This window comes from Citrus sinensis, chromosome 3 (genome assembly GCF_022201045.2).
Source record: "Citrus sinensis cultivar Valencia sweet orange chromosome 3, DVS_A1.0, whole genome shotgun sequence".
Classification (NCBI taxonomy): Eukaryota; Viridiplantae; Streptophyta; class Magnoliopsida; order Sapindales; family Rutaceae; genus Citrus; species Citrus sinensis.
Window position 1 is genome coordinate 13,669,979 of NC_068558.1, and position 9,833 is coordinate 13,679,811.

Genomic DNA, 9,833 nt, shown 5'->3' on the forward strand with positions numbered 1-9,833 from the left:
TTTCACTTGATTTACTTGCATAAATATTATCCTTAAAAAACTAGTGAAAATGTGAAATACAATATTTATTATTTTTATTTAAGACACATGTTTGTTATCATTAAAATTACATTATATGTGGCCCTTTAGGCTAACAATCTCTCCCTTTTTGATGATGACAAACATCTCATATATTTTGACATTAAACTCCCCCTTAATACATGGCATACGTGACTTCAACTTATAAATGAAATTTAAGAACAAACTCCCCCTAAATATATGATCTATAATAATTTGTAAGCTCCCCCTTAATATTTCATAACCGTGTACAAATACTTTAAGATTAAAATACATATTATATGTCTCTGTATTCAAAATACATGATTTCTCCCCCTTCATCATCAAAATTACTAGAAATTCATGCTAAGACCAATAATATGTTAGTGGTTAATCAAGAAACATGAATATATGGCCAATTAAAAATTTTAACTAAAATGATATCATCCAAAAAACTTATCATATTTATTTCCCCCTTTAAAAATAAAAGATAGATATATGCAATTTGAGACAAGATCATCAAAAATAATTCAATGAAGATATTACCCATTTTGTGCAAGCAAACATTTCGGCAGAGTCTCCCCTTAAAAATAAACAAATCCTCAAATACACAATGTGGTTAAAAATACTTCCATATAAGTTTAAACAAGTATAACAAACCAACAACTCCACGAAGTCATCAAGCAACACATAAGAATTAAGCATATAATTAACCAAAGAGTTATAATATTCCAAGAATCCGAAAACATCATCCAAATATAACATAACCGAAGATCAAATAACAAGCATCCTTAATCCACAAATTAAAGACAACATATCCAAATATCAAACAACAAGATGTCATCCGCAAATAAAAAAAAATAACAATGCATGGAGAGATGTAGTGCAGAGTGACAAATGAAAAAATAAAAATAGAGTGCTAAGGAGATGGTGGATGTGATGAAGAGGATGGTGGTGGAAATCCAAGAGCTGCAAAAAGTTGCTACTGGCCATCAAGAAGCTGCTGCTGTTAAACAAAGAGACGCTCTCGCTCGGAAATGGACTGAAGTTGAAAAGCTTCAAGCATAGATTGAAGTTTGTCTTGCCGCTCAAAAAGTGAATCAAGTTTAGTTAATAGCTGCTGCAACGGATCCTCAGAGTCAGCTGAAGTAGATTGGGAAGAGCCCTCGGAAGGTAGAGGACGTGAGAGATATGGAGCACTAAGATCAGGAAGCAAGTGTGAGAGACGGACATCGTTAAAGAAACGATGATCTATAGGAGCAAGGTCCCTAACCTTTTTGTTTCTTTGATCTTTATGCCATCGATCATCCCTCTAATAAAAACCCAAATTAGCAATTGATTGATCGCCTAATTCCCTTGAATTCAAGGAGATTGGCTCGGTTATAGGGACGCGAAAATACTCTAGAATTCGGGTAATGATACTAGCATATGGAAGAGATCTTTTGGCTAAGCTGGGAGTACTAAGCATATGATGAAGGATAATATACCCAATATTTAGCAGCCTCTCCTCTAGAATGCAATCCAAAATGACTACATCTAAACGGCTAACTTCATCCGCATGACCAGACATAGGAGTAATCATATGATGAAGAACATAATGAAGGATTTGAGTTTGAAGAGGTAAGGCTTGAGATTTCAAAGGTGAGTTACAGAATGCAGTGAACAAATCACGCCATCGACAAATTTTTCGAACAACATTTTCAAGTGAAAACCAAGGTTCTTTGATTTTGGCTCTAGCACTATATAGTTCTAGTCCCTCATTTGGAGTTCCAAGGATAGAATTTAGCAAAGCAACATCAAATTCAATATGAACTCCCCCAACATTAGTAACAATTCTATTCGAAATTTCTGTATCCATATTCGAATAAAAAACCTTGACTAAATATTCATAGTAATGTTCATTAACAACCAACACATTCTTCCATCCCATAGCAATAAGGAAATCTTTAAGAGATTTATCAAAAATTTCTAAATTCTCTATATTACTGAGATTGACAAAATAAGGAGTAATGACCGACCTTGGCTTGAAATTGTCGAGAAAACGTTTCCAAAGAAGGAGTCATGGAAAATGAATCAACATAAAGTCTGAATTATCGCCATGATCATCCTTACGCTTCTTAGCCACGTGTTTTCCCTTGGACTTGTCACCACCCGCCATTGTTGGAAGAAAAAAAAAGATCTTAAAAATGCAATTTCGAGTTTAACAAAATTTGAGTGAAATGGATTTCTTTGAGGCAAGAAAATCAATCCTAGAGATGAATGAAGCTAATTTATGATGTAGATTGAATTAAAAATGAGCTAAAGGAAGCTTGAAAATGAAGAGAGAGAAACGGGCAGAGTGAGATTTTTTATTTTGGGTTTTATGTGGAGAGTTGATGAAATGTTGTTTTGAGAGTAAAAATTGGAGTAATGGATGAATAATGAGTTGGATGATTGATTTTAACAAGACAATGAGTGAAAGATGAAGAGAATTGAGAAAGAAAATGGAGAACACTATTCACGCGTGAATGAGATGATAATGAAATGATGAAGAACAAGTGAAGAAATGATGACGGAGAAGTGTTTAATGAAGATGAAATACATGGGTATTAGTTTGAATGGTTGATTTGGGCATAAAAATGGATGAAAAATGAAGAAATTGGAAGTGAAAATGGATTGGTTGTTCACGATTTTGAATGAAAGAGAGAACAAGTGCAGAAAACTAACGAAGGAAGAAGAAGAAGCAAAAAAAATGTATCAAACCCGTGACCAAGCAGCTAGCCGCTTGCTCTCGGGTTTGGGACAGTTTCCAAGTGGCTAGCCGCTTGGAACAGGCGGCTAGCTGCCTGGTTGCTGTCCAGCTGCACTCTAGTTGATTTCCGACTAATTTTGATCAATTCCGTGACCATTTTGTGATCCCGAAACATCTCAAGAGCCAATTTAATGCATGATTCATGATTTTAAACATCCAAAAGATGATTAATTCAAACTAATAATCTATCCAACAAACATATATTCATGAAGCACATAAGCATTCAAAAATTAATAAATCAAACACCTCATATATCTAACATGCTCAAACACTTCATAAACATTAACAATCATCAAGCAAACAATTTTAATAGATTCAATAACATAAATAGAGATGTTAATGCGAAAATTCCATCATCCCAAGTTCATGCCGAATTTTTGAAAATTTTTCTTCGCAAAGGGGTTTTGTAAAAATATCAGCAAGTTATTTTTCCGTAGAGATAAATTCTAATACAATATCACCCTTTTGTACATGATCTCTCAAGAAATGATGTCTAATCTCTATATACTTGGTTCTAGAGTGTTGAATGGGATTTTTTGAAAGATTTATGGCACTAGTATTATCACACTTGATAGGAATTTGTTCAAGATTAATATCATAGTCTCTAAGTGTTTGTTTCATCCAAAATGCTTGTGCACAACAACTACCTACGGCAATATATTCCGCTTCAGTAGTTGAGAGTGCCACCGAATTTTGTTTCTTACTAAACCATGAAACAATTGAATGACCAAGAAAATGGCAAGTTTCACTAGTACTTTTCCTATCGACCTTGTGACCGGCAAAATCGGCATCCGAATAACAAGCTAAATCTATATGAGTTCCTCTAGGATACCAAAAGTCAATATCTATGGTTCCACTCAAATAACGAAAAATTCTTTTAACAGCAAGCAAATGAAATTCCTTGGGACATGATTGAAATCTTGCACACGAACATACACTAAACATGATATCGGGTTTACTTGCGGTTAAGTAAAGTAAAGAGCCGATCATACCTCAATACTTTTTAATATCAATCTCTTTACCTTTTTCATCTTTATCAAGTTTGATTGTTGTGCTTATTGGAGTATTCTTGGTATTTGATACATCAATGCCAAATCTCTTGAGCAAGTCTTTGACATACTTAGCTTGGTTGATGAAGATCCCCTCATTGTTTTGTTTGATTTGAAGTCCAAGGAAATACTTCAATTCTCCATCATGCTCATCTCAAATTCCTTACTCATACAAGAGGAAAATTCTTTGCACACAGATTCATTAGTAGAACCAAAAATAATATCATCAACATAAATTTGAACAACAAGTATATCTTGATTTTTATTTTTAATAAAAAAGATAGTCTCCGATTTTCCCATCGAAAAACCGTTATCCAATAAGAAATTTTTAAGCCTATCATACCATGCTCTAGGCGCTTGTTTTAATCCATACAATGCGTTTGATAACTTATAAACATGATTTGGAAATTTTTCATTTTTGAAACCAGGGGGTTGTTTCACATAAACTTCCTCCATAATATAACTATTTAGGAAAGCACTCTTGACATCCATTTGAAATAAAATAAAATCTTTATGACATGCAAATGCTAACAACATCCTAATGGATTCTAATCTAGCTACAGGTGCAAAGGTTTCATCAAAATCGATTCCTTCTTCTTGGTTGTATCCTTGAGCCACTAATCTAGCTTTATTTCTTACAACCACACTGGATTCATCCATTTTATTTCTAAATACCCATTTAGTGCCTATAATGGATTGATATTCCGGTTTAGGAACCAATTCCCATACTTTATTTCTCTCAAATTGATTTAACTCCTCTTGCATTGCCATAATCCAAGACTCATCATTTTCCACATCCGCAAAAGATTTTAGTTCAATTTGAGAAATAAATGCAGCATGCTCACGTGTGTTTCTAAGTGATGATCTAGTTGTAATACCTCTTGAAGGATCACCTAAAATTAAATCCTTAGGATGAGAGGAAACATACCTCCACTTTTTGGGGAGTGTTTGAGAAATACCTTCTTGTTGCTCCAGTTCCATATTTGCTTGTTCTTCTTGTTTATCCTCTTGATTTTCTTGTGGTGCATTATCTTCATTCTCTTTTTATGATTCTTCTTGTAACTCTTTAGCTGCATCATCATTAACAACTCCTTTCTCCACAGAGGAGGGGTTAGATTCATCAAACGTAACATGCATGGATTCTTCCACAACTAAAGTTCTTTTGTTATAAACTCTATAAGCTTTGCTTGAGTTTGAATACCCGAGAAAGATGCCAACATCAGATTTTGGATCAAATTTACCAAGATTATTTTTTGTGTTTAAAATAAAACATTTGCATCCAAAAACTTTGAAATAACCAATGTTGGGTTTTTTATCTTTCCAAACCTCATAGGGAGTTTTATTGAGATGAGGTCTAATCAACACCCGATTTAAAACATAACAAGCGGTGTTGACGACTTCGGCCCAAAAATATTTTGGTAATGCATTTTCATTTAACATGGTCCTAGCCATTTCTTGAATAAACATATTCTTTCTCTCAACAACTCCATTTTGTTGTGCAGTCCTAGGTGATGAAAATTGATGCTCAATGCCAAAATCATTACAAAAATTTTCAAATGCATGATTTTCAAACTCTCCACCATGATCACTTCTAATACAAGTAATAGAATAACCCTTTTCATTTTGAACCTTTTTACAGAAAATTCTAAATGCATCAATGGCATCATCCTTATTAGCTAAGAATAATACCCATGTGTATCTAGAATAATCATCTACAATTACAAATGCATAAAATTTGCCACTTAAACTAGCATATCTAGAAGGTCCAAACAAATCTATGTGAAGTAATTGAAGAGGTTTTGAAGTAGAGATATGATTCTTATTTTTTAAAGATGTTTTGATTTGTTTTCCAAATTAACAAGCTTCACAAATTCTATCATTTTAAAAATCAATTTTTGGAAGACCTTTCACTAAATCATTTTTCGAAATTTTTGAAATTAAATCCATGCTTGCATGTCCTAGTCTTCTATGCCATAACCAACCATCATCATACAATGCTGAAAAACATTTATCATGAGTAGATGCACACTCTATATCAATCGTGTAAACATTGCCACATCTATTTCCCATAAACAAAATTTTCCCATCACATGCATTCTTAATAACACATCTTGATTTATCAAAAGCAACTTTATAACCTTTGTCACATAGTTGACTAATGCTAATCAAATTGTGTTTCAAAATTTCAACCAAACACGCATTTTCAATTAGAGTTGAAGAAATTTTACCAACATTTCCAATCCCGAGAATTTTTCCTTTTGAGTTATCTCCAAAGGATACATCTCCACCATTTTCGATTTTAGTGAAACTTGAGAACCATGCATAGTTTCCTCTCATATGCCTAGAACATCCGCTATCCAAGTATCATTTATTTTTCTTTTTCTTCAAGCCTTGCAAAGAAAATCTTATGTCTTAGGTACCCAAACCGTTTTGGGTCCTTGAGCGTTAGCAACGGTTCCTTTTGGAACCTAAATACATTTGACACCATAATATGCATTCCTTTTCACGGGACATCTATATTTCATGTGACCATTTTGATTACAATAATGACAAACACTTTTATGATCACTTGTGGAGGTAGCTTTAACAAAATAATTCTTGTAATACTTTTGCTTCAAGTTAGACTTATACCCAAGTCCTCCTTTATCAAAAACACATTTTTGAGAATTAAGCATGTTATCCAACATCTTTTGCCCATTTTTAAATTTTAGAACAACATTACTAAGTTCAATATTCTTTTTCTTGAGCATTTCATTTTCCTTTTTCAAATCATCTACATGTGGTTCTAAATGCTTATGTGAAGTATTAGGTTTTTCATTTGGTAATGCAACTCTATTTTGCAAGGTTTTATTCTATAATTCTAATCTTTTAGTCTTCTCATTCAATGACTCATTGCATTTTTGCATGGCATCCTTTTCATTTGTAAATTCTAGCAATTTCTTTTTAAGGCATGCATTCTTTTTACCAATTTTCATCTACTCATCATGCATTTCTTTAAAAGCATCATACAATTTATCATAGGTTGGATCACTTACTTCATTGAGATCATCATCATCTCCTAGTGCCATAAGTGCTAGGTTTGATACTTCTCGTGACTCTTTTTCATCACTTGAATCTTCATCGCTATCATCCCAAGAAGCAACCATAGCTTTCTTCTTGAGTTTGTTGAGAAGTGGGCATTCCGATCTTATATAGTCGGGCTTTTTGCATTCATAATGTTGAGTGTTAGAAAATGCATATTTATAAAGGAGAAAACCGTCATTTTACATTTCAAGTCTTACTAACAACCCTTACTTTTATGTATTTAACCTTCTTGTGATTTAATTACATGTGTTTTATTTTAATTAAGTATTTTATGTATTTTAGGGGCATTATAGTCATTTCAAAATAAAGGAGAAATCAGACGGCAAAACGGACATCACTTTTGAACTCAGGACGGTCAAAAACCTTAGGAGGAGCATAAAAGGAAAAATGGCACTATTCACATGTACGGTACTATTCACGTGTACGGTACTGTCTACGTTACTGTTCACGACACTGTTCACATAGACGGATGATGACGTGGCATTGACCGATGATGTGGCATTGACTGATGAGGTGTCACGATCCTGTTGGACTAAAATTCTTATGTACTGTTGATGGTGACGTGGCAGCGTATCAGTGGACGAAAAATCTCGTGTACGGTGCATGCATCACACAGGATTATTTTCAACCAAACCGCGTTACTGTTCATCCGGGTCAAACCGCGTTACTGTTCAAAGTCGGGTCAAACCGTGTTACTGTTCATCCGCGTGGTCAAACCGTGGACTGTTGACTGATGACGTGGCGCAATCCTGAGCGTCCAAACTGTTTTTAATCCGATGGCCATGATTTACTCCATGTATCTATAAAAAGGGGGCCTCTCCCCCCTAATTGGATATCTCTGAATCCATTTTTGGGATCCATTTTCTGTAATTCCCTCTCCATCTTGTATTTTCTTCGTATTTTAATAAATTTCCATTTTGCCCCTAGTTCAATTATGAGTGGCTAATTTTCTTTCAAGCTTGGGTTGAAGGTGAAGTCTCAACATGTGTCATGGGCTTAATTTGGTAAATTTATTTTCTCTTCCCCTCTAGTTTTTGTGGATGTTTTGACTTCTCGTCGACAAATAATACTAATCTTGTCTAGTACCGCCTTGGTTACACCGGCCCTCTAGTACAAGGTTATTATTATTTGGCACGATAAGCCCTTAGCACCATATTGATTAGAGCGTGGTTCATGAGGTGTGGATTCCCCCCTCATGATTTAATTGGCATTAATACGGATTATTTAGCCCATGATGCATGTTGATACGGATCCAGATACCCAAGTACGTCATTTCAATAGAATTCTCTTCAATTTATTCTCACCATTTCAATACCAATTTTAGAATTTATTCTCTCCATTTTAATTTAAGTTTTAGCATATTCCAATCATTTCCACCACAAATCCAATCACCCATTCACAAAATTAATTCTACACAATTAAAATCCACCTCCTCGTGGGATCGACACTCGTCACCATTAATCTATACTACAACAGATTCGTGCGCTTGCGAGTACATTAAAATTTGCACAACAAGTTTTTGGCGCCGTTGCCGGGGAGGTAAGTAATTTTAATTCATAAAATTAATTTTTTTGAATAATTTCTTTTATTTTTTTTCTTGTATTTTTTTTTATTAAATTAAAAAAAAAGAAAAAAAAAAGTGAATCTACATTTAAAGGTTAGTATTTCTTTTCTTTTTCTCTTCTTTAAAATTCTGTAATTTAATTTTCAATTTATTTTTCTTTGTAATTTTTTTTTGTTTATCTTATTAATTTATTTTTAGTTAATTTATTTCACGTATTTGTTTTTGTGTATTTTTATAGAAAGGTTTTAATAGCGCAAAAAGGTTAGTATCGTAATTTCTCCCTCTTCTTTATTTTTATTTGTTTTGTTCCCATCTTTATTTTCATTTTATTTGTTTTGCATGCATGGTCGTAGGTCATTATTACCTAATATTGAACCTATAGACCTTGAATTAGAAAAAACACTTCGCACACAAAAGCACATTAAAAATAAATTTGAAATGGATTTGCAACCACAAGAGAGGCCATTTAAGGACTACTTCAGTCCCTTAGCTAATTTGAGCACATCATGCATAAGATACCCAAATGTAGCTGCTAGGAGTTTCGAATTAAAACCTAGTGTGCTAAATTGTCTCCCCACATTTTATGGCCTAGAAAATGAGGACCCATATAATCATTTGAAGGATAGTCATGCTATTTGTCAAACATTTAAATATGAGAATTTTTCAGATGATGATGTTAAACTTAGATTATTCCCATTTTCTTTAAAGGATAGAGCTCGTTCATGGCTTAATACATTGCCTGCCAATAGCATTGCATCATAGGAACAAATGGTAACAAAATTTTTGAATAAATATTTCCCAGTGCATAAAACCAATGCTATTCGCAGGGAAATCTCAGAGTTTACCCAGAGAGAGGACGAGCAATTTTTTGAAACATGGGAGCGATTCAATGGGCTACTCTTGAAGTGTCCACATCATGGGTACGAGAAATGGCACCAATGCCAATACTTTTTGGAGGGATTACTACCAAATGTGCAAGAATGGCTAATGGCAACAAGTGGAGGAGAGCTAATGTCAAAAAGTGCATCAGAGATTTGGGAATTCTTCCAGCGACAAGCGGATAATTCCCAACAACGGAGTCGATCACTCAGGAATACTAGAAGAATTAAGGGAGTAAATGAGGTTCACAATGGCGAATCAAGTTCAGAAATTAAAGAAGTCAAAGCGATAATTGAAGGTCTCTCTCGACAAATAGCATCATTATCGACTGCTAAATCAACAGAGCCACATGACCATGACTCATACTCAGATCAAGCCAATGCCATAGGTGTAATGAGAAAACCATCGAATTACAACCCATACTCCAACA

The 9,833-nt window shown here is 34.0% G+C and overlaps 1 non-coding gene across 1 annotated transcript; it reads right to left on the minus strand.

Moving 5' to 3' along the window:
- Nucleotides 1-9,343: 9,343 nt before the first annotated feature.
- LOC127901591 (small nucleolar RNA R71) lies at nt 9,344-9,447 on the minus strand. The gene has a single exon (XR_008053835.1). It is a non-coding gene; the product is annotated as a small nucleolar RNA R71 (small nucleolar RNA).
- Nucleotides 9,448-9,833: the final 386 nt, after the last annotated feature.